Source organism: Pelodiscus sinensis, chromosome 2 (assembly GCF_049634645.1).
Source record: "Pelodiscus sinensis isolate JC-2024 chromosome 2, ASM4963464v1, whole genome shotgun sequence".
In the NCBI taxonomy this organism is placed as follows: Eukaryota; Metazoa; Chordata; order Testudines; family Trionychidae; genus Pelodiscus; species Pelodiscus sinensis.
Genome location: NC_134712.1, coordinates 158,851,089 through 158,878,976, shown reverse-complemented (window position 1 = coordinate 158,878,976; position 27,888 = coordinate 158,851,089). Strand labels below are relative to the sequence as shown.

Here is a 27,888-nt window from a genome sequence, read left to right as displayed (position 1 = left end):
CATAACTCAGGCAAATCCCTATTTCATATGAGTTTCCATCAATAAGGAATGAGTAAATATTAAATAAAACCTGAACAAGATCCTGAGGGATCTGCCTCTCTTGTTATGTTCACTCATATAAGTTTACTGAATGCAACGTGGTGGTGCTGCCTTAGTACTATTCTGGAAAAAATTTGGACCTAGAAGTCTGAAAACATCTCTTCCCTGAAAGTGTGATACATACTAATAAACAAATGAAAACAATCGAAAGATGCTAAAAACTTCAGAATTAAGTCCAACATGCAGTACTATTCATTCAATAATTAACACAGGTAAAACTAACTTTTTTATTCAGGAATATCACCACCAATAATATAGACTCCATTGAGTCTTTTCATGTGACTAACTAGCACACACAACATGAAATAGCATCTACTATATTGCTTTTAGTATCTAGAGGGACAACAGCAGTACAAGATGGCATTTCACTAATCTCTCCTTCTTCCATTTAAACCAGGCCTACTCAACTTTGGAAGCCCCGAGAGCCATAATGATACTCACAGCACATGCCGAGGGCCACAACTTAAGTGTGGTTACATGAACATGCAAATATATATGCAAACATATGAAAATAGCTTTTCATACTGACGAGCATGAATACAAAGATTAAGGCAAGACTATACAATACACAGACTCCATTTAAATCAGTTAAGCTGATATTAAAAATGCAATATGTACCCCATTCCCACCCATACGACAGCACTATTAATGAGCCATGACAGTCCAGGAATTTAACTACAGGCAGTCCCCGGGTTACGTACAAGATAGGGACTGTAGGTTTGTTCTTAAGTTGAATCTTTATGTAAGTCGGAACTGGCATCCAGATTCAGCCGCTGCTGAAACTGACTAGCGGCTGACTATAGGAAGCCCGAGGCAGAGTTGCTCTGCCCCGGGCTTCCTGGAATCAGCCGCTGATCAGTTTCAACAGGCTGAATCTGGACACCAGTTCTTACATACAGATTCAACTTAAGAACCTCAGGCGTTCCCAAGTCAGCTGCTGCTGAAACTGATCAGCGGCTGATTCCAGGAAGCCCGGGGCAGAGCAACTCTGCCTCAGGCTTCCTGTAGTCAGCGCTGGTCAGTTTCAGCAGTGGCTGACTTGGGGACGCCTGGGGCAGAGCAGCTGGGGTGCTGCTGGATTGCTCCAGTAGCGCCGCTCCTCGGCGCTACTGGACCAACCCAGCAGCACCCAAGCTGCTCTGCCCCAGGCGTCCTGATTCAGCCGCTGCTTAAACTGACCAGCAGCGGCTGAATCAGGACGCCAGGGGCAGAGCAGCTGGGGTGCTGCTGGGTTGGTCCAGTAGCGCCCAGAGTGGCGCTACGGGACCAACCGGCAGCGCCCCAGCTGCTCTACCACAGGCGTCCGGAGAAAAGCCTGGTCTGCTGGGGGGGCGCACTAGCTGCGCCCCTCGCCCCTCCCCCCCAGCAGACCAGGGAGACGCGGGCGGCGGACCGAGACGCACCGCGGTCCTGCCGCCCGGGTCCTCTGTGGCTTTGCTCCGCATCTCCCTGGTCTGCTGGTTTCCACGGAGCACGCGGGCAGTGGGACAGCCCAGACACACCACGGATGTCCCACTGCCGGTGTCCTCCGAGGCTTTGCTCCCCGTCTCCCTGGTCTGCTGGTCTCCAGCAGACCAGGGAGACACGGAGCAAAGCTGCGGAGCATGGGGGCAGCGGGACAGCCCAGATGTGCTGCGGCTGTTCCGCTGCCCGCGTGCTCCGCGGCTTTGCTGGAGACCAGCAGACCAGGGAGACGGGGAGCAAAGCCATGGAGCACGCGTGCAGCGGGACAGCCGCGGTGCGTCTGGGCTGTCCCGCTGCCCGCGTGCTCCGTGGCTTTGCTCAGCGTCTCCATGGTCTGCTGGGGGGGGACTCGGGGAGACGCAGCAGACCAGGGAGACGCGGAGCAGCTTTTCTCGCCCTGGAAGACGCGGGCGGCGGGACCGCAGCACATCTGGGTGTCCCGCCGCTCCTGTCCTCCGGGGCGAGAAAAACCCCGTTCGTAACTGTGGATCTGACATAAGTCGGATCCGCATAACTCGGGGACTGCCTGTACTAAAATGCGTATCAACAGAAGACCATTATATTGACTACTTGTTTGTTTTGGCTCCCACCCGTGGGCCGTGCGTTGAACCCCACATAAATCCAAACCTCACCATGGGCCACAAAGAAACAGGGTGTGGGCCACATGCGGCCCACAGGCCACGTGTTAAATAGCCCTATTATCTAAAAGTGAGGAGTTCAAATGCCACACTCTAGAAGATATGTCTCAGCAACAAAATCTGGCCTCATAGTGATTCTTTTGGCAATTACATTGACAGCTTTATAGGTTTTATAGTTGTTGTTGGGCTTGTTAAATGGTTAGGCTATGCAGTAAGCATGCAACTGAGTGTTTTTCTTCTTGAACATCAATTTGTTTTTCACATGGAAGCATGTATGAACTTCTGTCCTCATAAAATAATGTTTTATTTTTGTATTTAAAGGTATACATACAATACAAAAATACATCTATACAGGACTGAGCATTTTATTACATGTTTAGTCACTCAACTAATCAGAACAGTATTAATTTCAGAGATTTAGGGTCTTTTTATCCCTCTCAAGGTAGTCAAAGGGAGCTGGAAAGAAACATTTTAACTGGAGGCAATACCACTAGTCTTCTTTGCAGGTTGTTGTTGTTGGGTTTGTTTATTTGTTTTAAGGTAAAACCGGTAAGGACTCTAGTCTTCACTTATTATTTAAGAAAGTCAATCTTTTCTACTAAATTAATTCTCCATTCTATCTTTAAACTTCCATGTCCACCCTGCTCCCCAAAAAAGCATCCTCAAAAAAAGAAGAGATACACCAGATACTCTGAAGTCCGTAGGGGATGTCACTGTTTCTATTGATTTTATATGGAAGGTGCTCAGGGATTACAGTTTCATAGATTCCAAGGCCAGAAGGGACTGCTGTAATCATCTAGTTTAATATGCTATAAAAACAGGCTAGAGAACTTCCCCCAAATAATTACTAGAGCAAATCTTTAAAAAATATCTTCATTTAAAAATTGCCAATGATGGAGAATCCACCACGACACTTGGTAAATGGTTAGTTACCCTTACTATTTTTTTAAATTACATCTTATATTCCACCTGAATTTATCTAGTTTCAACCTACAGCCATTAAATCATATTGAACCTTTTTCTGTAAAACTAAAAAGCTCACTATCAAATATATGTTCCCATTGTGGGTTGTATGGAATGGGATAATCACCCATCAACCTTCTCTTTGTTAAGCTAAATTGATTGAGTTTCTAGTGTTTCTCACTCTAATGTTTTTCAGTCCTTTATTCTTGTGGTTCTTCTCCTAACCATCTCCAATTTAGCAACAGCGACGATAAGTCCTGTGACACCTTATAGGCCAACAGATTTATTGGAGCATAAGCTTTCATGGGCAAAGACCCACTTCATCAGATGCATGTGGTGGAAATTCCAGAGGCAGGTATAAATATACAGGTATAAGAAAAGAGTTCCAATGAAGAGTAAGGCTACAGATAATGAGGTTAATTCAGTCAGGGAGGATGAGGCCCACTTCTAGCAGACATGGAGGTGTGAACACGAAGAGAGGAGAAACTGCTTTTGTACTTGGCTAGCCAGTCACAGTCTTTGTTTAATTCTAATGGTGTCAAATTTGTAACTGTAGCTCAGCAGTTTCTCTTTGAAGTTTGTTTTGAAGAGAATTTATCAACAGTCCTTCTGGAATTGTGGACACCAAAACTGGGCTTAGTATTCTAGCAGCAGTCATGCCTGTGACAAATACAGACATAAAATAACCTTGATATTTCTATTCAAGATCCCCTTAGTTATGAACCCATGCATCACCATTCATTTCAGCCACAGCATCACACTGGGAGCTCACAATAAGCTGACATCCCCCCTTTCCCAAATCCTGTTCAGACTCACTGCTTCCCAGAATATAGTTCCCTCATCTTGTAAGTATGGTATACATTTTGTTCCATTTTATCTGCCAAGACAAGGTCTACATCCATGTATTGGATGCAATACTTTTGGATCTAGGAAATTGTCAGCTATAATATTTAGAAATTCCAAAAAAGTGTTTACTAATATCAACATGATACCTCCAGCCTCTGTCATTCAAATTGAAGTATCTATAACAATGCAGCTTATTTTTCTGCATAAAAAAGATGAGAAGTGAAAGTATAAGACTATCAGTCCTAAGGCTACCAACATTTGTGATCTGTATATAGACCATGAGTCTGTATGTATTACAGAGGACTAAGGGGAACAAACTTTAAAAGTATTTTAATATAGATGTCTGAAGACATGTTACCTTTTTCTATTAAAAAATTACCTGGAAACCAATTAAGATTTTTGTGAATTTTTTCATTATTAAAATTTGTAGAATAATTTCTCAACAAATCTTGATCTATAGTTTGCTTGCAAGCAATTCTTTTTGAATAGTCAATATTTCAAATTCAAAAATTGAGTTGTTTTTCTCTTAAGTCATGTAGCACATTTCTGTTTTTAATGGTCTTATTATCACAATAGCATAACTTAATATCACAAGTTCAGCAATATTTGCATAAAATATGTTGTTTCTGTGAACATCCCTGACAAATTAAAATTAATTTGTTAATATATTTGAAGAAAATTAAAGAAAGGGTATGAATTGAATCAAAGTAAATTCATTCAAGCACAAATGTACATTCATGGTAAAAGTTTTTAGGCTAGGTCTACTGGGGAGAAAAACGAAGAGCTTTAAAAGAGTTGCACTTAGTTGTTCTTCCTATGCGTTAGCATTTCTATGCTTAACATTTTTGTCTAGAACAAAGCATTCCATATATCAAATTGATATTAGTATTACTAATGACTGCATGCTTTTCTAAGGAACCCATCACCATAGTATGCACTCACTACTATATAAATTATGTTTAACGATCCTTCAGGGAGAAAAGTCATTTCACCCCTTCTTCATATTTGCAACCTGCTTACAAAGAAAATGCCTGGAGAAAGAAGATTCTCCATCATAATCTGAAAAATTGCACGATTGGCCTCCTTAGCTAAGAGTCCCCTGATAGCAATCCCTGCTTTTCACCAGAGTTCTGCACAAGTCCTATTCCTGCATGGAACTCAAAGTGCTTTAGCAATAAGGGAAGAGACATCATCTTATTTTACAGGTCTCACATCTATGGTGATGAGCTGTGCTTTAGACATCTGTTGGCCTCTGTCGAGTGCACCCCTTTGGCACAGGTTCCACTAGCTTCACCATTCTCTGGGTGGAACTTAGAAGTCCTTTCACATTTAGTTTAGATTTCTGGGCTGTAGTCCTCCTCTTATCCCCAGTCATGTTAACCCAAAAGGCTCAACTGTGTCTAAGTGACACCCTCCCCAGGTCCTCCCCACTAAGGGCCTGTGTCTTGCCCCTCTCCGCCTTTCCTACAACAACCTCTCCCTTACCCACTCAACCCTTCTCCCATGCAGTCACAATAAAAAAATCGGTTTGGTTTATAAAAACAGGAATGTGTTGTGATTTATTTGGGGTAGAAGTAACTGGGGAAGGAGTAGGGAGAGAACCTTGGGGGGGGAGAGGGAAGGGTGATGAGAACCTTGGAAGAGAGGGAGTTGAAAGGGGGAGGATGAGGAAGGAGACGGTCAGTCATCCCTGGAGACAATGTCCCTGAAGCCTGGTCCTCATCTGTGAGCTGAGAATGACAGTTCCTGGGTCAGAGGAAAGTGATGTCCTAGGATCAAGGCCACATGTGGCCTGGACAGCAGGCCCTTTCTTACAGGGGCCCAGACATTCCTAGGGGACCATGCTTCCCACCTGCCGCACATCCCAGGAACAAGCAGGCATGAGAAATTGTAGGCCACACTGGGAGCCAATGGGTGGAGGGGAGCTTGAGCTGGCTGGACTTCCATCAGTGCTGCACACACATCAGCTCTGGCAGTGGTGTCATCCCAAGTGGAGAGACCTTGCATCCCTGGCCACTGGGAGGAGAAGGGGTGAGGGTGAAGGGGGAAGAGGATGTGAGTAGCACACACCTGCACCTGGCAGCATTGTCCCTGGGAGCGGGTGCTGCCTCAAGCGAGCAGGCATGCCCATGTGCGGTACACCAGTCTATGTGTGTGTCTTTGTCCCCAGCATCCTTCTAGCAGTGGCTCATGGTGGGAAGGTGTCCCCCCACCCGGGGTGGGGCTCAAAAGTGTGGCCAGGCTCCCCAAATCCTGTGAGCAGGAGCCCGGAGGTGCTCTGGTGCTGCCTCCTGGGGCTGCGTGGCACAGACAATCACTGCATGTGCATCCACATGCGCAGACTGCAGCACGATGGCCAGACTGAGGAGGCCGAGCAACAATGGCACCACAGCACCTCAGCACTGCCACCACAAGCCTGTCTGTGTGAGAAAACTAAGACCATTCACCTGATCATACTTCCCCAGCATCAGAGGATGCCCGAGACACATCCAGGCCATGGAGTACTGACTCCAGGGTAATCGTGGTCATGGAGATGGCCACGTCAGGATCCTCCTCTTCCTGCTCCTCCTCAAACCCAGCTGGAGATGACAGGCATCTCCAGCCCCAAGTCCACCACCAGGGGTGGGGAAAAAGCTGCACTGTCCCCCAGGATACAGTGCATGTCTTCAAAATAGATGCAAGAGTGGGATTCTGCCCTGGAGTGGGAGCTACACTCCCTCACCCTGGTGTAGGCCTGGTGGAGATCCTTGATCTTACTCTGGATCTGCTCCTGGGTCCAGATGTGGCCCCTACATGTTAGTGTTACACTGTCTGGAGCAGAGATCCTGGAGGTTTTCTTCCTTGTCCCACACCTCGATGACGGCCAGGATCTCCACCCCAGACCAGGATGGCGCATGCCTCTTGTGGTGCCTGGCAGGCTCCTGGGAGACAGAGTGCTTGTTGAGATGCAAAGGCAATCCTTGGAGGGCTTGAGAGTCTGCCCTATTGACCAGACAACATTCAGTGGCAGCTATGGTTGGCTGGAGGCTGTGAGTGCCAGCTTCCTGCCACAAGCCCTTTGCCCTGTGTCTGCAGATTTAAGAGCTGCAGGGGACAAGGAACTACAGAGACCTGAGGAGTGTGGATGGAGTGGCCAGCAGGGTACCTGTGGGATTTCCTGGAGGCCCCTTATTTTGAAAAAAATTCCTAGTGCCATGTCCACAAATGCCCTATTCCAAAATAGATATTTTTGGAAGAGGCATTATTTCTCGTGCAATGAGGTTACAAACAGCGAAAAAAGCCATCAGTTATTTCAATTTTCTTTTGAAATAATGCAATTGCTATTATTTCAGAATAACGGTACCATGTAGACACACTCTAAGAGAGGAATATGACTATCAATGTGTCAGCTCCACAATGGCTAGAAGCCACCGTGCTTGTATTCAAATTATATGCCCATTTTAGAAATGAACAAAAAGAAAAGCAGAAGGGCCAGAGCCAGTCAGAATATCATGCCATGGGGACAGAAACTCCCACAAGTAACTGGCATCCCTAGCACCCAGCTCTGAAGTTCAACTATGTTTCAGGTTGAAAGATGTCAGTTGCTTAACAGAGCACAGCAGTTTTAGGCAGGGATCAAGAAGAATTAGCAGAGCCAACTGATGTTCTCAAATATGACGATGCCAAGGAAAGAATAAAAGCAGTTAGCTATAGGATAGTTCAGGGCTCTACATCAATAATGAAAACTCACTATTTTTCTTTCGCTGACTTCCCTCAAATAAGTTATTACTTTGTTATGACTTTTGAGGGGTTTTTTTGGCTCCAAGATGTTCAATAACTGCATTTTATAAAACCTTTTCAAGCTATGTTATAGACTAACAAGAAATGTATTTCTTCTTTTGCAAGACTTCCAGTTAAGGAAAATAAATTATACTGACTCATTTTAAGACTTTCTATAACTTGTTGATCACTTTCCTTCTTGTCTTTTTCCCCAAGCCTGTGCACCCTTGACCCTCCATTTCAGTTTCTTTCAATGTCTTTCTCTGTAGTCAAAGCTCAAAGAAAAGAACATCATAGTTTAGAAGTAACTCCCATAACTACGAAACCCATATGATGCACCTGGAAAATTTCCCTGAGCACTATCAGTCATAAGAACGGCCATATTGGATCAGCCCAAAGTTTCATTTAGCCTGGTATCCTGTCTTCCAAGTGATCCCTACCACTTCAGATAAACAGAGGCTATGGACACAATTTCTGCCCATCCTGGCTAATTACCATTGATGAAACAATCTTCCATGAATTTTTTATAGTTCTTTTTTGAACCCTGTTAAAGTTCTGGTCTTCACAACATCCTTTGGCAAGGAGTTCCATGGGATGACTGTGTGTTGTGTGAAGAAATAGTTTCTTTTGTCTGTTTTAAACCTGCTACCTATTAATTTCATTTGGTGACCTCCAGTTTTTATGTTACGGGAACAAGTAAATAACTATTTTTTATTTACTTTCTCCACACCAATCATGATTTTGTAGACCTATATCATAGACTGCTTCTGCACATTAGGTGGATATTTTCAGAGAACTATGTACAACGATTCTCTCTCTTGAATGGGAACGCTAAATTAGTCCCCATCATTTTATAGGTATAGTTAACATTTTAGTCATTTCACAGAGGTATGTTTATCATCACATATATAGTAGCCCAATGTCTGAGAGTCTGTAACTCTGAAATGCTGGCTGTTCCCTCTGGGTGGTGCTGTTGCCTGAAATGCTGGCTGTTCCCTCTGGGCAGCCCATGCTGCATGGGGAGTGTGGATCCCAAACGGCCACTTGCTCCCCCACGGTGGCCCGGCTGAGCGGCGCAGAAGTCAGCCGAGCGCCACGGCAGGAGGCGAAGGGGGGCGGTGCGGTGACGTGTGGCATGGCAGCGGCTCCAGGCTCCGCCCCCCTTCACCTCCTGCCATGGCACTCAGCTGACTTCTGTGCTGCTCAGCCAGGCTGCCGCGTGGGATCAAGTGGCGCAAGCAACAGCTTGGGCTCTAAGCTCCCTATGCAGCACAGGAAGTGCGGAGCCCAAATGGCTGTTTGGGCTCCGCGGTTGAAAGACAGAGAGAGAGAGACCAAGAGAGAGAGAGAGAGAGAGAGACCGGAGGCTCAGGAGAGAAGACTGATGTGGAGGAGAGACCTGAACATCCTGTCTTATGACGGGCTAATTGGCTAGTGAATTAATAAACAGTTCTGCCAATTTTATTACGAATGAAAACTAAATCACCATTTTTGAACACAGTGTAGGTCTTTCACTATCTGTATGGGCATGCTCATTCAATTCCATGAGAAGAAAGTGATGCCAACATCAAAGCTTAAACTCAAATTATGAGCATTTGTGAGGTAATTTAGATAAACATTTCAGCAACTGTCCTGAACAAAGATGTGTAGTCCTGCTTTCCATTATAATAGTAAAAAGCCATTAGCAAAAGAAACTGATTCATTGCTTGGAAATACTAAGCATTTTTCACTTACCCTGAATCAATAGAAAAGCTGTAATTTTGACATTTTTCTTATATTTTTTTCTGTCTAATTTGTAGCCAAAAAAATTTCCTGTTCTATATTTTCTTCTCATGCTCATCTAGATTATGTGTAATAATGATTATCTTGTTTCATGCCATCATCACCAGATTATTTTCCTTCTGCTCTTTTTATTACATAATTAACTTTCAAGCCTGTCAGTTCCTTGACATTATCGCACTAACCCTTTTGGCATCTACTCAAGAAAATGCTTATTTAAATACCTATTTAACTTCAAACATGTGATTGAGCACATGAACTCGAACTTCTTCTGTGCTCCCTGCATACCAGCAAATAACCCAGAATAAATAAATAATGAAATACATACATAAGATAAAGCATTTAATCTGGAAAAATTGCAACAAAAACTTAAATCAAAATAAAATCCCTCACAGAAAGGACATTCAACGTATAGGATATCAATAGAAAGAGATCATTAGTAGTTTGTAGAATGTAATCAGGAAATCAGGAGAATTATGAAGGAATATTGAAGAGCTAACAGCTAAAAACCCAGAGATAAATAAAAAATTATTTAAGAATAATTGAAGGAAGACTGTGACAATTACTTGATCTATTAGAGTGCCAGAGAAATAAAAAGGAGCAAACACAGAAAGAAATGTCTTCAGTGACATGCCATTTTTTTATTTAGTTTTCTGCACAGCTGAGCACAAAGCAACACTTACCTCAGAACTTTCATTTGCATGAAACAAGAATGAGGCACCTATCTTTTTTAAAATGTTGTGAGGGTTTATTTTTGGAATTATTAACATGTGATGTTAACTCTGTATTTGGTTGGTTAAATGAAAAAAAAGAGTTGACAACTCATTGACAACTTCTGTGTAATACATATTAGAGGAAACAATTGAAACAATATTGTTATACACATTAATGGAGCCATGTAGATTAGGCTGATCGGCAAAGGGAAATGAAGCCGCGATTTAAATAATTGCAGCTTCATTTAAATTTAAATGGCTGCCACGCTGAGCTGACAAACAGCTGATCAGCTATTTGTCGGTTCAGTGCGCTAGTCTGGACACTCCCGAACCGACCTGAAAGCCCTTTATCGACCTCCCCGTTATGCCTCGTAGGATGAGGTTTACCGGGGAGGTCGATAAAGGGCTTTTATGTCGGCAGGGGAGTGTCCAGACTGCCCCGATCTGCCAACAAACAGCTGATCGGCAGAGCGGGGCAGCCATTTAAATTTAAATGAAGTCGTGATTATTTAAATTGCGGCTTCATTTCCCTTTGCCAACCAAACAAATCTACACGGCTCCGTCAACGGAGCCATGTAGTTTAGACATACCGTATTTTCCGGCGTATAGGGCGACTGGGCGTATAAGACGACCCCCTATCTTTTTAATTAAAAGATAGGGTTTCATCTTATACCCCAGCGCCCCTCCGCCTCCTTTGCTCCCGGTGTCCCTGGTCTGCTGGAGATGGTCCCCAGCAGACCAGAGGCACCGGGAGCAAAGCCGCCAGGAGCGCCAGGAGCGCCTGGGCTCCCCCCCCCCCCCCCCGCCGGAGCCCCTCCGCGGCTTTGAAAGCCTCGGGGGAAGCCGGCGGGGGGGCATCCCAGGCGCACATGGGCTGCCCCCCCGCCAGAGCCCCTCCGCGGCTTTGAAAGCCTCGGGGGAAGCCGGCGGGGGGGCATCCCAGGCGCGCATGGGCTGCCCCCCCACCGGAGCCCCTCCGCGGCTTTGAAAGCCTCGGGGGAAGCCGGCGGCGGAGCATCCCAGGCGCGCATGGGCTGCCCCCCCGCCGGAGCCCCTCTGCGGCTTTGAAAGCCTCGGGGGAAGCCGGCGGCGGGGCATCCCAGGCGCGCATGGGCTGCCCGCCCGCCGGAGCCCCTCCGTGGAAGATAGGGGCAGGGGAGGCAGTCAGAGACAGGAAATGGCATGAGTGGCAACTGCTTCAGTCCTCAGTCTCACCATTCCCACTGCAGGCGCTTCTGCTTTTGAAATGCACGAGAGCCCTCTGAGGCTCTTGTGCATTTCGGAACAAGAAGTGCCACAGGGAACATGGGGCGAGTGGGGACTCAAGCAGTGTCCGCTCACCCTGTGATGTCTGCAGCACCCCTCCCTTGCAGTAAGGGGAGGAACAGGAGCCAGTGCTGTGGGGGGAGCCAGCTTAAATGCCGGTTCCCCTCGGCACCATCTTCAGAGTATTGCCAGCCCCACTGCCTGCTGCTTCTATCAGAGGCAGTGGGTGGGGTGGGGGGGGGCAGTAGGGGATGCTGCAAAGTAGCCCCTGTCCACAGGGGTCCCAGAGGGGAACTGGGCCCCTCATGGATAGAGGCTGTTGCCACCACAAAGCCCCTGGGCTGGCCATGGACATGGGGCTGCTGCCTGAGCAGCCCTGACACCATGAATAGGGGCTGGTCCAGCACCAGTGCCTGTTTGCAGTGGACAGGGATGGCCACTCTGAAAAGGGGCTGCTGGACTCAGCACAAGCCACAAACAAGCAGTCTCAATTAGTGCTGATCACTGTGCCTCTGCATTTTGAATTAGTAAGAGCCTAGAGGCTCCTTACTACCTTTAAAATACAGAGCCACAGCACAGGGGGACTCCGGAGCCAGCACGAGCCAGAACTCCTCATTCCTGGCTGGAGTCAGCTCCTGGAGCTACTGCCATTGCGGCTCTACGCAGTGGCGCTTACTGACTAATCGTACAGTCAATACAAATTGTATTCACTATATGACTAGCCAGATAATCACATTTTAACATGCTTATTGCTTCCCTGGTGTTAGGAGGTGCCCCTGTCGTCACCCCCTTCCTACCGTGCCTCAGTGCACCTATCTGACTGTCTTCACTCGGTCCCCCGCGGGGCCGCCTGCAGTCTGCCTCGGGTGCTCATCACCGGCCAAACCCTCTCTCTTCCCCACATCACTCTCGCCCTCCCAAACCCAGCCTTTCGTGCCGCTGCGGCCCCCTCGGAACCGCGGAGGGGTCCCATGGAGGGGAGAAGGGGGGGCCCAGACCCGCCCTTGCTCACGGGCCCCAGCCCAGGGCCCTAAGGACTCGGATCCCTGAGTGGATCCTGTCCGGTCAGTGGGGCGGGTAGCCTCAACTCACTGACCCGCCAACCACACCGGGTTCTGCCCTGGGCTACTTCCCTTCCCCTGGGGAAGCCTTCCCATCACGGCGCCTACCTTCCCCTTTATAGACAGGATTGCCAGTGGAGCCGCACCGGCGGCTTGCCAATACCTCGGGTTCCGGCTCGGGTTTGAGATGCCCGCACCTAGCCGGCCTCTCTGCTCCATGTCGGGCTTGTTTCTCTCCCCCCACGCCCCCGGGCCGGCGTGTCCCGCTCTAAAAATGGGCCCCACCGTCCTGGCCGGTCTATCACGGGCCGGGGTCGATCCGGGGCTTGCTCCAGCCCCGCCCAACGCTGACGCCCCTGCGGCCCATCTCCTTACCCAGGGAGGGCTCATTAGTTGCTCCTCCCAACCCCCGCTCACTCCGGGGCCTCCCCGCCGTTGCTCCTGCTGACATCGCCCCAAGGCGACGCCGGAGCGGTGTGGGAGCAGGCGGCGCACGGGAGAATCTCCCCGCCACGGCGGCTGCCCAGGGCTTCCCCGGCTGCGAATAAGGGACGGGGGGGAAGACACCCCGTCACACCTGGGTTTTAAAATGCAACCTAGACTTACCCAAGAAATAAATAGTTAAATTGTATAAAGAAAATGACTGAAATTACCTTTTTTGTCTTAAACATCATGTTCCCTTTTGTCAACCGCATCACTAAAAATACCTAGCAGAAACAGAAAAGGTCCCTGGAAGGGCAAAAAATTATAGGTATGGAACATTTTCCATTTGAGAAAAGATGAGTATTTAGTTTCGAACGGAGATAAATAAGACATCACATAACAGATGTGTGTGAGGCAATGATATACAAGTAACCAGACAGATGCCTATTTACTTTCTTATAATGCAAGAACAAGGAGATACCAAAAGAGGAATCAGAGGACCAAGTTCTTCTTGATCCACCTGCAACTGGTAAGGAAAAGGGGAACTTTGATAGGCCACTCCTGGAAGTCTGAACTTTCTGCTCTTCCCTTCCAACAGCGCACCTTCTTAGGGCAAAGCAATAGGGCCTTTGGTGAGGGCAAGAAATGCCTGTTACTCTCTGTTACACAGCAGTGGAGTGGATTGAAGTTTTCCCCTGCCTTCCCACCCCCCAGAAAAGCTTACACAGCAACACAAGCCTAGGTACCTGACAGCAGAAGTCTGTCTAACTCATGATAATAGACAAAAAGTTTGGAGCAAAACTACAGTATTCCACAACTGGATGAAAGTCAAAATCCACTGTAATTGTCCAAGTAATTCTTCCTCTTCTGCAGCTCAAAATAGTAAATACCTTGACTGTTCTTTTTTAGGCTTCACCGTCTTGGTTGACTGTGCGGGAAATATTTTTTTGTGAGAGAGATGGGAAAGAAATGAAAAAGTAGCACTTATATCAGACGCCTATGAAAAGGAGGAGGGAAAGGGATCATTTTTTTCTTGAAAACATAACTCCATCTTGGCTAGTCCACTTTCTATCACATGCCAGTGGTAAAAGCTATTTGTTCTAATGTGGAATCAGACATAAAAAGTCCTTGATTAAAGCCAAAGTACAGGGCAATGGAAATGTCTTTGACCCAGACCAATGAACTGCTTTCATAACTTTTCGTTTGGTCTCTTCTAACAGCTACATGAGTGGAATGTATGAAGAAAGAGGGAATGTCATTCTCAGCCTGATCAAACATTTACCTAATCCAAGAATGAATATTATTCAGCCTTACAGGACTCCAAGGACCTGTATTATGGACAAATTGCTTATCCATATTCACAACAGACCAAATAAAATATTTCAGTTAGGTCATGAGACAGAGCACAGGTACTATTATCTTCACTTGTGTCCTTTAATCCACAGCAAGTCATGGAATAACACCGCTGGATTTAATCATTTCTTGGTTTGTTCTACTCTCGGTTAGCATTTCCTCTTTCAAAAGGCTCTTCTTGATCCAGATTTTGACACTGAATATCGTTTGGAGACCGTGAGATGAAAGAAAATTATTAAATACCTAAGAGATGCCAGCATCACAGCTAACACCCTTGTTAGTCTCAGCAGATGTCAAGAAATGAATGAGACATTGAAAATATTCTTTTTATATAATAAAAATTAATCCCTATTAACACTGAGATGTTAAAACAGAAAGCACTGGAACAAACTAATAAAGAGCCAGGAGTGGATAGGATTCATCCAAGAGCCCTGAAAGAATCAGTGTTTAAATGGCTGAGGTGCTTACAAAAAATACAATGTCTGACTTAAATGAGAGGTGGTGTATTAGAGAACTGAACTGAAGGATCACAAAAAAGGGTTACAGTGTTGGAATTATCCTGGGAATTTCAAATCTGTTTGGTAGCAATTAATTGAATTTGTTGTTAATAGAGTTATAAAACACTTAGATTTTTTATCTGTGCCATGCAAACACATGAGGACACTACCAACAGCATAGGTACTTCACCTTCCCAAGGGACAGTTGCTATGTCAACGATAGAAGTCTTCTCATTAACGTAGTGCTGTCTGCACCAGGTGTTAGGTCAGTATAACTGATGCACTTAATGGTGTGGATTTTCCACACCCCATGAGATGCAATTATAGTAACTTAAGTTTGTAGGGAAGACCGGGTCACAATGTTACTGGACTAAGTCACACAGCATTCCATCAAAAAAAGGGCAATTAGAAATCCTTCTCAAAAAGACATGAGGGCCATCTACAGAGCTGACAGATATGAGGAGCATATAAATATGGGCATATAAAATACCAAATTACCGAGGAAAAGTAAGTCATGCACTTCTGTCTTTAGTTTCTTAATATAGGAATGGGTCAATGACATTAAAAGGAAAAGGGCAACATATTTATATACTATATAAATTAACCACTGTCATAAGAACCAAGAATAGTAGTGAATTTGTAAATTTTTCCATCTCTCTCTCTCTCTCGGCACCATGTGGGTCACTTGTCAGGATTATCTGAATATATCTCAATAACTTCCCTACCATTGGAGGGGCCTCTGGCACTGCTGTACTTTGGTCCTTCTAGTCTCTGCCTATGGCACATAAGAGTCTAGTTTCCTGTGGGTTGTAAACTTTGGTCTAATTTAGGTTGTTGGATTTAGCGATAGTACAGTGTGTGTGTGTGGGGGAGGGGGGGGGGGGAAAATCACAGAAAAAGATATATGAAATCAGACAATATATTTGGTCCAAATGAAACTAGTGCTAGGGTTGAACATCAGAAACTGGAGTTCCAACTATTTGTTCAAGCAAAGAAAGACGCTTAAGCAAAACATACCGAGAAGCCAATACCTTTAACTTTAAAAAACCTGCAAAAAGCAAAAGGGTTATGGAAGAAATGTGCTAGTAAGTACTGGATAAACCTATGCCACAATATACAATCTGAAGTAGAGCTGGAAATCTGTAAACCATGTATGATTGTGTTAAAAGAGCTCTCCAAACAATGATATGCAAAGTAACACCTATCATATCTAAAGATCTTGACAGACAAATCACAACAGATGGTACATTGCATGGAACATTATTTAGAGCTGTACTCTGCTAGTAACGGCATCGCTGATAATACACTTGAAGATATCTCTAAGTTTGACATACTAATGAAGCTTGATCAAGAACCAAGCACTGAAGTGCTGGATAAGACTTTAGAGTCTCTCATTATGGGAAAAGCATTTGGAAAAGATGATATTCCAGCAGTCATACACAAATGTACATCTATATAGTCTCAGAACATGCGAGGCACAAATATCATTACCTTATAAGAAAACAAAAGAAACAAGAGAGATTGTAGCAACTACAGAGTTAGAGAGGCATTTCAATTTTCAGCATCGCTAGCAAACTGTTAAAGTGGTGCTGACACAGATGTGCTGAAAGGGTCTACCCACAGACACAAAATGAATTTTGAGCAAGTAGATCTACAGGAGATTTGATAGTCTCTCTTTGCTTACTATAGGATAAAAATAGAGAACAAGGGAAAACACTTTTTATTGCCTTTGTTGACCTGGCCAAAGTGTTTGATTTGGTTAAGGAGGTCCAGATTACAAAGTACTTTGAAAAATTGGATGCCGCCCTAAAGTTTCTCAGCATAATACAATATTATTACAGTATGCAAAGTACAGTGTAATTGGAAGGAAACACCTCTGAAAGTTTTGAGATAAAAAAAGCAGAGTAATGCAAGGATGTGTCTTGGCACCTACACTGTTAGGAATAGTCTTCTCAGTACTTTTGAGCTATGCCTCTTAAAATGTAGACAATTATATTTTATCTTCATAGGTGATCAGATAGCAAGATGTTGAAGCTATTAGACTGAAAGCAAAGTCTCAGGTACAAAAAATTGCTCTGAGAGAATTCCTTTCTGCTTCTGCTGCTGCTGCTGCTGCATTTGTCTCTCCTAGTGAAATTTACCTACAAGAGCTTGTAAATCACCTCCAAGATGCATGTCAAACTTTCTCATTCAGCATGAAAGTGAAAAGACAGCAATCATGGGACAAGGCACACAATGCTAGCCTTCCATGACACTCAGGCTACATCTAGACTGCAAGCCTCTTTCGAAAGAGAGCACCTAGACTTTTGAAAAAGCCTCTTTACCTGTACTTTCAAAAAAGCAAGCTGCTTTTTCAAAAGAGAGCACCCAGCCAGTCTGCATACTCTCTTTCAAAAAAAGCACACTTTGCATTACATAGAGCCTTTTTTCGAAAGAGCACTTTAGAAAAAAGGGCATTCTTCCTCATAAAACGAGGTTTTCCACGGTCAATAAAACTGCCATGTTCTTTCAATTTACTTTTGAAAGAACATGGCAGCAGTCTAGAAGCAGGGGAAGATTTTTCGAAAAAAGGCCACGGTTTTTGAAAAAACACTAATCTAGACACATCCTCAGTAATACCAATGTCCAAACCCTGGACTCATTTTGTAACTGGAATACTACTATTACCAAGAACTTGTCATTGGATGACGAGTTGAACAAAACATTTTGGGAAGATAGCCATCAACTTTGATCACTCCACAAAGCAAGCATAGAAGAACAAAAAACGTATGTTGAAGATCTTAATTTAAAATGCTTCCATGGTCAGCAAATTCCTTTATGGCAGTGAGATACGGACTTCATATAGCAGGGAAGAAAAAAAGACTCAATAGCTTCCATCTAAAGTGCTTGAATTCCATTCTAGGCATCACTTGGCAAAACAAAATCACCAACGAAGAAGTGCTAGTGAGAGCCCAAATCTCCAGCCTGACAACTATTATCAAGCACAGACATTTTTTCTTGTTTAGGTCATATGCAGAGGTTGAAAGATGGAAGATCTCCTACAGATATCTTGTATGATGATTTAAAGGAGGGTCAAACAGAGAGGAGGCCCAAAATTTAGATTTCAACATGCCTACAAGAGAGATCTAAAATGCTCTGATATTGAGCCAGACTTGGGCCAACCGAAAGATTGTTGAAGCTACTCCTATCATTGTCGAAAGAATGCAATTGCAGTGTGGATGTAAGTGTAGTTCTTCCGTAAAAACAGCAGTTTTTCCAGAAAAACTCTGCAGTGTAGACATACTCTGACTTGGCATCTATGCACCCAGCCACACACAGTGTTGCACACCCACTAAGTTTCACAAACTGTGTCTCACACTGTCTGTCTCTCTCTCAGTCATACACAAACTGACGGTGACGGAGACACACACACACACACACACAGTCTCATTCACACTCACTTCACAGCACATACTTGTATTATGATTGTTATTACTACTTCATCCTTCCTGCAATGCACATGTATTCTCTGTATTTTTTCAAAAAATGTGTTATTTTAGTATTTTGACTGGTCTATGCATTTCATAATTTCTATTTCTCTTTCATTTGCATTGAATGTAAGTGATTTAAAAAATTCCTAACCTTTCCTGGCTGGAGTAATTATCTATAAGGTAGCTTTTTAATATATAGTGATATTAGGTTGTCTCTTTTCCTCTTATTTGGGAATTCTGTTTCTATTGGTGGTGTACATCTGCACATGCCTTCCTGCACATAACAAAATGCATTCTGCACACAAATGGAAAAAAATTAGAGGGAGTATTATTTGAAACATGCCAATGAGACAATATTGGTAGAAATTTGATCAGTTACTAACCACTGAGAACTCATTCTTTGATTATTTGAAGACAATTTTTGAAGCTGTTAATTCAACTCTTTAGGCAGGAAGTATACTTTAAAATACTTTTTTTCTAAAAATTATTTATAAAAATACCTGTGACATGAGTTTGATGAACTTTTCCGTGTTCTGACAATAAGCCTCTTTCATATAAAGGGCCGAAATGAAAGTATTGGTATGCATACTGGTTAATTATTTCATCATATATTATACATGTGGAAATGAGAGCTTCTATATATACTAGAATTTAAATGCATAAAATGCTGTCAAAAGTCCAGTTTCAGCATTTGGAATGCCAAGGTATTTTTTCTTGATGTTCTCAGTGATCTGAAAGAAGTACAGCTAAACCCAAACAAAATGCACCAAAATGCTCTGTATGTGTGCCATGGTTTATTTACAAACGAGGGCCCCAATTCCACTACTAACTTTTTTCTCATACAAGGATCCACCCAAGATCTCTACTGACCTCCATATGGGCTTGGTCATGAAATTTTTTCTCTTTCATCCAGTTCCAATTTAAAAGGCATGCAATGGGGATTGAGGTGACATGGAGGAGTATTGCAGACTGACGACTTCATCCTGTAATCTTAGTACATTCTACTGAAGTCCAGGGTGTTCGGGTAATGCAAGGAATGTGGCATCAAATGAGTGATAGACCTGTAGATTGATTTAGGGTGGAAGGAAGATACAATATTCTGTTCTATTTATAGCCTTATGCTGCTGCCACCATCCTATCATTAGAGTGGCTTTAACAATTTCTTCAGTGGACTACTTGAGGCAGAAGGTACCACTCAATGTGAGCATGAAAGATAGAATCTCTCCCAGATTTAGCAGTTTTTAAATGAATTCCCAGTAGTGTCTTATTATAGAGAGCAATAATTCTGACTCTTTAGGTTAACATATCCCATCAAATACAAAATAAAGTGCTTAGGTTAGAAAAGTGCTCTCTGTTAAGTATGGAGTCATGTTTTGCTACAAAGAATCAAATATATTCTTAACATTCAGTTTAAGAGGTTTACTGTTGATTCAGGGTTGAATGTGAAAGTTTGTTCCAATTTCATAAACATGTATACAATTCACATTCAAATTGACTTTATAGTTTTCAGTCTCATAATCCATATTCCAGTTCACATTGACATGTTGGCTAATTTATACTGGAATTATACACTTGAAATAATATATTAGGAAATATTAAAACATTTTAGACTGTAAAAATACTAAATTATGCGTAAGATTTCTCATTTACAACAGTGTAAATTTAGAGTTGTTCCACTGACTTCTTAGTATGAAAGGCCTTGGCCATAAATGAATGATGGCATAGGAGTTGCCAGAAGGCAGCTACACGTCCTACAAGTGTACAATGACTCCAGACTCAAAATGCAGCCAAAGGGTGGAAAACTGAAGACAAAGGCCTTGGCTGCAAACCCATGAAAAAGGGTTCACATTTTTCCTATTTCTGGAGTTTTCTAAGAAGATGGAAAACACTGGAAGCTCTTTCACATTGCTCTTGTAAGTGCTTTTTATTCAGCAAAAGATCAGAATACAAAGTCTCCCCTTCAGACTTGTCTTAGTCCCACTTGGTTTAATTCACCAATTAAACTTTTCTTTAACCCCAGAATTAAATGGGGAGCAGCAACTCTCTTGTCTGCTGATTAGCAGTCCTCAGTCTGTAGAAAATCCTCCACTTTTGTGTTTTGAGAGATATTTTCCAGTAGCAACAAGAATAGCAAACCTGATGATTACTTGAATAACACCAATAGTAATGTTGGAGGATTCTCACACAGGTATTTCTTCTGCTTTTGTATTACTGCATTGCTGCTCTTATACTATTTGTGTGGCTTGTACCATCTAGAGATCAAAATTGTTCTCATGTGGTCAACGTGGCTTCATCGCAGAGAACAAGTGATGATGGATTTATTAAGGGGCCTTTGTTCAAAATGTGAAACATGCATTTGTGTGTTTAATATACATTAAAGGCCTAAATTCAACCTTTAAAATACACACTATTTCCTGGAGGGTAGAAATTATAGAAATAATATGCCAAAGAGCAAAATTTGGCTCATTAGTGAACAGTGTTAGACAAAAATTAGACTTTCAGAATTGAAACACATCGTAGGTTTTTTTATTATTATTATTATTTCTATAGCATCATAGGCATGTACGGTCAACTTAGAATAAAAAGAGAAGTATTTTGTCTAGGGAGCTTAAAATCCAAGGTCCAATGTTACAAGTGGCATTAGTGCACATTTCAAAGCCTAAACACTAGAAGCTCTTTCACATTGCTGGAAAGCTTTGCTGAATTGGGATGTGAAGTAGGACAAAAAAGGAGGAGAGGCACAAGGGTAAGAGTTGAACATTTTAGGGATGACATTTACTTGAGGTTAAACTTCTGTTTTTATTATTATTGTTAATATGGTACATTAGAAGATTTAATTTGTTCTCTCAACCTTCAATGCTCGATGGAAGTTAGTTTGAAAAACTAATTGAAATAGTAATGATTGACAGGGGGATTGGAAGGAAAAGAATGAGACTGCATTATGCACACACTTCTGGGTACTGGAAGTCAGCACAAGAGAATGTGACGGCTCATTTGGAAAAGGACACAACCATGAGAATGTTGAAACACATGAAATTGAGAGCCAAGGAGGTCTACATGAGAGAAAGATATGACTCCTTCTAAACAAAGAACCAACATTAACCTGTTTCTAAAATTTTCTGCTATATTCTGTCTCAGCATACTGTTTAGACAGGTGCTGACATTCTTTACAGTTCAGGAGAGCAAACCCTGGCTTGGTTGATTTCACTTACTGAAAGGTCAGCAATTTCCAGAAAATAGTATGAAGGCAAACACATACTATGTGAAGTTGGGAACAAGTAGGGTGCGAAATAAAGGATAATGGAGCTCAGCTGGATGGAACTGTAATACCAAAAATAAAATTTTAAAAAACAGAAGAATTAAGTATAACAAAAAGTATAACAAAAAAAGTATAACAAATTAAGTATAACAAAACAAGTTAAAGTGGAAACATTGGTACAACTTTGCCAAAAGCAACCAGAAAAAGTTCCTTGGAAAAGTATTCACTCCGCTATAAAATACTTAAAATATGGAAAGAAAAGTAAGTTGGAGTGATTTCAAGTCTTTTTTGTGTTTGTTTGTTTGTTTCAGAATAAGCAAATTGCCTTGGTACAGAAACAAAATTTCTGGCTTCCCTTTGCTGGCTGGCTTGATCCACCGAAGAGTAATCATCCAAACATTAACAGGTTTCCAGACAATTATATACCTTTATAATACACACATATATACACAAGCATTCTTAACTAATTTGTGATAAACTTAGGAGTGCCTACAAGCTCTTGCTAGAGCTGATTATTTAGATTAAGAGTCTCTTTTAACACTACCACCCCATGCCCTGTCTGCAGAAGATGCCATGACCATTTTAATTCCTCAACCCAGAACAATACAGGAAAGTTGGAAAGAAGATATCACTGCTTTCTGATGTTTAAAACTAACAGATGGCAGCATAAGATTTTGGCAGGGTCCTGAAAGAAAATCGGGGAAACAATATTTTTGGATAGCGAACATATCATTGGGTGTGCCTGATACCTAGCCCTCCTCCCTAAACAGAAAAGACTCAAAGCAAGAAAGGAAGCATGCTAGACAAGGATACACATTCAGATATGGAGACCAAATAGCTAGAATAAAATATTAAGGACTTGTTAGTGTCAAGGACTTTCTTTTGCCATGGCAAAAGAAAAAGAATCAAACTATGGGAGGGAGAGTGAATAGAATTTGGTTAACATGGGATCTCAGATGGCACAATAGGCGAGGGGAGAGGGGGGAGAATTCACAGGAGACAACCAAAATGTGAGGGCACTGGAAATAAGATAGAATGTGCATTCCAGAAACTACGCTGTGTTTAAAAAAAAAATGAATACAGCTTACCTAAAGATCCTCCAAACCTGCTGAAAGGGAAAGCACAAATTCATAAAAGGCAGTATGTTGCAAATTGAGTATGAAAATAAACTTATTGCAGGTTTATTTCACTTAAGGTTAATGTATTTAAGTTACTTCAACCGTATTTAATACATTAATTTCGGTCTACTGCTGGCTCTGTAGGGTAAATAATACATATTCTTTCATCAGTAGTTTTCAAAGCAGTAGACCACAGGAATTATCCTCTCTCCTCCCTTCAATGTGAAATTGACATACATTGACATGGAAGTGTGAAGAAGTTGTCTTTGCTAGGGCCCGTAATTCAATGTAGTTACAGTGAATACAGAAACCTGAAGATTTCAGTTCTTAATGCTGTGTGATATCTTTAGTTTTTAAAATTATCTTATTTTCATGTAAATAGGGTCAAAACCAGAGAAAACTAAAGAAGGGATATCAAGATGTCACTAGATACTGTTATTTGACATTGAAATATTTCTCTGACTATAATCACACTAATAGATCTGCAAAATTGGCAGCATGGCAGCAGGGAATAGGTCATGAGAATGAATACTAAATACAGAAGTTGTCTTCACCTTCAGATCAATTTTATTTGCATGAACAGTAAACTATTTTTTTAAAAGCTACAAGCATGAAAGCTTTTCCATAGAGACTGCAGAAAGATACCAAGACGTTCTTGGCTCAGGCTTACTGTTTTCTATAGAGAGCTCCATAAAACTATTGTTCAAAAACATCACGTAGTACACCCTTTACTTTTAGTACTGCAGTCTGAGAACGTGTTGATTTATTGAACTACCTAACAAGCAGAGGTGGGGAAAATACCAACTACATAAACAAAACAAGAGAAGGTTGGAGCTTGACTCCATAAGCTCCAAACCATCACACTCTGAGCAATACAGTTAACCCCTTCATGACTGCTTTACTCTGCATGATACCAACCACAGAGGAAAGCACTCTTAAAATGTTTTGGCTACTTCATGTATTGAACGATTAAAGTTGTGGCTCAAAATCCTCCTTTAGATTACTGATTGAAATCACCCACAAGTCAGAAATGTCAAAGCCATTACCATTTTCTGGTTGATAGATGCTTTCTATGATAATAATTTGACAATGTCAATCCACTTCTCTGGTTTAGCGATGTGTTTACTTATGACATATTATTCAGACATTAGGTATTTGTGCATGCTGTACAGAGTTCAAGGACAGAGCATGGTCTCTTTTAAACCAGACAGAATTTCAGCTGGATACAAGTTTATTTGTATTTTTTTATAACAAACCTCCTATTTATGATAAGGGAGAAATAGAGATAACATTTGCACACACCCTTCCTGTAGTAAGTGGATTATAGTATACCATCTCCCTCCTCCCCATCTCTCCCCCCCCCCCCCCAAAAAAAGGGCCCAGGCAAAATGAGGCATGGAGACTGAAATACCACCTCTCTCACCAACAGAATTAGATGCTTTATGTCTAGAAACTTTGGTAGAACACTTTATGTAGATTCTTTTATGGTTGCCATCACCACAGTCTTTGACATTTATATTATTTAACATTAATTTGTTCTTACTGCTTCTGCAAGGTAGAGAAATGGGGTTTTACTGGCTCTTCGACGGTGAAGAGGGATTGAGAGTGTCTGGCCTGCAGCTGGACTTGGGGAAGAGGGGAAGGAGAAGAGAAACAGGAAGTGGGTTATCATGCAGGTTTCTCTGTACTCCTGGGGAAAATTGTGCCTGCCTGTATGGTTACAGACATACTTGTTCATGGGCATTTTTAAATACATTCCAAAATAACTCAAACTCAAGTGGTTATGTATTACTATTGTTCTGACAAATAAAATTTGCAGAATTTTTAAAAATTGGCACAGAATTTTTAAGTGCAGAATGCTATAGCAACAAATAACCTTTGTGATTTTCTAAGCAGGTAGGATATTAGGGGCTCATCTGACTTGGGAATTAAAGTCTCTTCTATTTATTGAATACATGAAGCTTTGGGGGAAATGCTATTAAGTGGATCATTTGCTTATTCAAAGCTCAAATTATTTTGGGGACAGTAGGTGACGACAAAGGGAACCCTTTTTGTCAGCCACAAATGTTCTCAACTCTCTCCCCCTTCTGGCTGAGGTGATGGCAACTGAAAAAGCTACCTTGATGGAAAGATGGGTAATAAAGCATGTGGCCAATGGTTCAAATGGTGGTCTGGTAAGTACCAATAGTACAAGGTTGAGGTCCCATTGCAGTATAGAGAGTGGAGAAAGAGGTTGGGGTGCCAGAGAGGGTGACGGTTCTGACTGTGGGTATGGGCTCTGGAGTGGAGCTAAGTATAAGGGGTTGGGATCAATGTTTTCCTAAGATTTTCCATCCATGAGCAAAGTGAGTTTTGTCTTGTGCACCGAGATTGAAGTGACATGCACTTGCTTGGATGTGTGGCACCCACCAGTGGCTCTGCGCCAAAGAGACTCTCACAGGTAGAGCGCCCCCTCCTCATGGGGAGGTGATAAGACATGCTGCTCCCTGGGCTGCTGTGAGTACCCACCTGGGGCAGAGGGAAGCTGCTACCAGTGCCCAAGGTTTGCAGGGAGTGAGGTGCTGAGGGTGGGGCAGTGGCATGTGGGGAGCGGGGGGGGGGGGGGGGGACAGAGGCTTGGGGGCAGGGATCTCTGAGGGACAAAAGAGAAGTACTGGAGGGGGGAAGAGAGGTGAAAGGGGCCCCAGCCCCAGGAGCAGCTGCACCACTGCCTGGCTCCAGCTTTGGGCCATGCTGTCAGCCTAGGCAGCAGTCAGGAAGCCACTTTGTGGCCCTGAACACAGCTCCAGCCCTGGGGAAGAGCTGGAGCTGGCCCTGGCCACTGGAGTGACCCTGGCTGCCACACAAACCCCAGCCCCTAACCCTGTGGCCCCAGCCCCCCACCCTGAGGCCCCTGACCCCCTAAAAGGCCCCCAACTGGCTCCAAGCCCCTGGCCTCCCAAGCAGGTCACTGGCCCCCAAGCAGCCCTTCCCCAGAGACAGTTTTTGCCCCGAGTAGGTCCCGAACCCCCGCCACACAGCAGGTCCCAGCCCCCCATCATGCAGCCTCAACCCCCCCCCCATAGCCCTTCCACCATGCCACCTCAGCTGGCCCAAGCCCAGAGCAGCTGCCTTCCACACCACTCGCCTTCCAGAAGGAAGGTGAGTGCCGCTGCGCAGCTTTGCAGAGGAGATAGGCGGGTGGAGAATATTTTGTGTGCAGCCGTGCAGGCATGCACCTTACTGGGAATTATGGATGGGATGTAGGAGGGGCTTGCAGTGTTGAGCCAAGGGATATGGAGTACAGGAATGGGCAGGGGGTTGGGATGTGGCTGAGGGTGCAGGACAGGAGCAGGGTGTGAGCAGGACCAGGGGTGCAGACTCTGGGAGGAAGTTAGAGTGTGGAAGACCGTTCCAACCTGGGTCAGGAGGCTGACATGCAGGAGTGTTGGCTCTGGGAGGGTGTTTGAATGTGGGAGGAGGATCAGAGCTGGACCAGAAGGTTGGGAATAAAGGTCTTGGGCTCTGGATTTGAGCAGGTCATGAGGGGGTTGGAGTGCAGGAGGGGACTCTGGGAGGGAGTTAAGGTGTGGGAGGATGATCAGGGCTGGTGCAGGAAGATGGGAAGGGATGTGGGACATTAACTTTGGGCAGTTCCCAGTCGGTGGAGCTGCAGAACTAAGGCAGGTTTACAGCATGATCTGTCCCTATGCCATAGCTGGCATGTCCGTGTGGCCCATGGTGGTGCATGGTGTCCAAGCTGCCCTCACCTACAGGCGCTGCCTCCATAGCTCCCACTGACTATGGTTTCTGGCCATGGTTTCTGACTATGGTTTCTGTAGGAAAGCATAGCATATAAAGCTTCCCTGATCACCCCTGCTGGTTGGCACATCTCCAGCCCAGCAAGGGAAAAAGAAGGCTCGGGGCTTTCAGCCTTTCCTGTACACATTTGCTGTGGGCTTGGTGCTATTAAGCAGGGGGCCGGATTCAGCCCCTGGGTCCAAAGTACCCCACTCATGATTTAAACAGGTAACATTTCTGGTGGAGTTTGTCCTACTTTGAGAACAGCCTCTGCACAAGAAGATGTAATATCTGATGCTCACCCAAATACCAGGCCATGAGATAAACATCCCAAAACAGGCCCATTTATCCTCCCTCTCTTAAGTTAGTAAATCTGGACACAGTTGCATGCTGATACAAGGACAGCTTGACAATCACAGAAGCACTGCCCTTTGGAATGCATAATCCCAGCTATTAATATAAAATGATAGGGTCTGAATTAGCTGTTACCTCTCAAGAGAGATCTGGGAGCCATTGTGGCTAGTTCTTTGAACATCCACTCACTGTGCAAAGGCAATCAAAAAAGTTGACAATGCTGGGAATTATTAGGAACAGGATAAAGAATAGGACAGAAAATATCATAACTCTATATAAACCTATGCTACACCCACATCTTGCATACTGTGTGCAGATCTGGTTCTCACTCCCTCCCCCACCTAAAAAAAATAGTGGAATTGGAAAAGGTATAGAGAAGGGCATCAACAATGTATAAAATCATGACTTGTGTGGGGAGAATAAATAAGTGTTATATACTATGCCTCACCAAATGAAATTAATAGGAAGCAAGTTTACAAGAAACGACAGGAAGTATTTCCTCATATAACACACAAACAATCCATGGAACCCTTTGACAGAGGATGTTGTGAAGGCCAGAACTATAACAGAGCAAAGAATAAAACACGTTTATAAAGGTTAGGTCCATCAATGACTATAAGTAAAGATGAATATAAGGACATAAGAATGGCCATACTGGGTCAGACCAGAGGTCCATCCAGCCGAGTATCCTGTCTACTGACAGTGGCCATGCCAGGTGCCCTAGAGGGAGTGAACCATACAGGTACTGATCAAGCAATCTCTTTCCTGCCATCCATCTCCACCCTCTGACAAACAGAGGCTAGGGACACCATTCCTTACCCATCCTGGCTAATACCCATTAATGGACTTAATCTCCATGAATTTATCTAGCTCTTTTTTTTTAAACCCTGTTATTATCCTAGGCTTCACAACCTCCTCAGGCAAGGAGTTCCACAGGTTGACTGTGTGCTGTGTGAAGAACTTCCTTTTCTTTGTTTTAAACCTGCTGCCCATTAATTTCATTTGGTGGCCCCTAGTTCTTATATTATGGGAACAAGTAACTTTTC

The 27,888-nt window shown here is 43.6% G+C and overlaps 1 long non-coding RNA gene across 1 annotated transcript in view; it reads right to left on the bottom strand.

Annotated features, from left to right (window-relative positions):
* The window catches only part of LOC142827252 (uncharacterized), a 108,123-nt gene that overhangs the window by 57,391 nt on the left and 22,844 nt on the right, over positions 1-27,888 (bottom strand). The window lies entirely within an intron of this gene.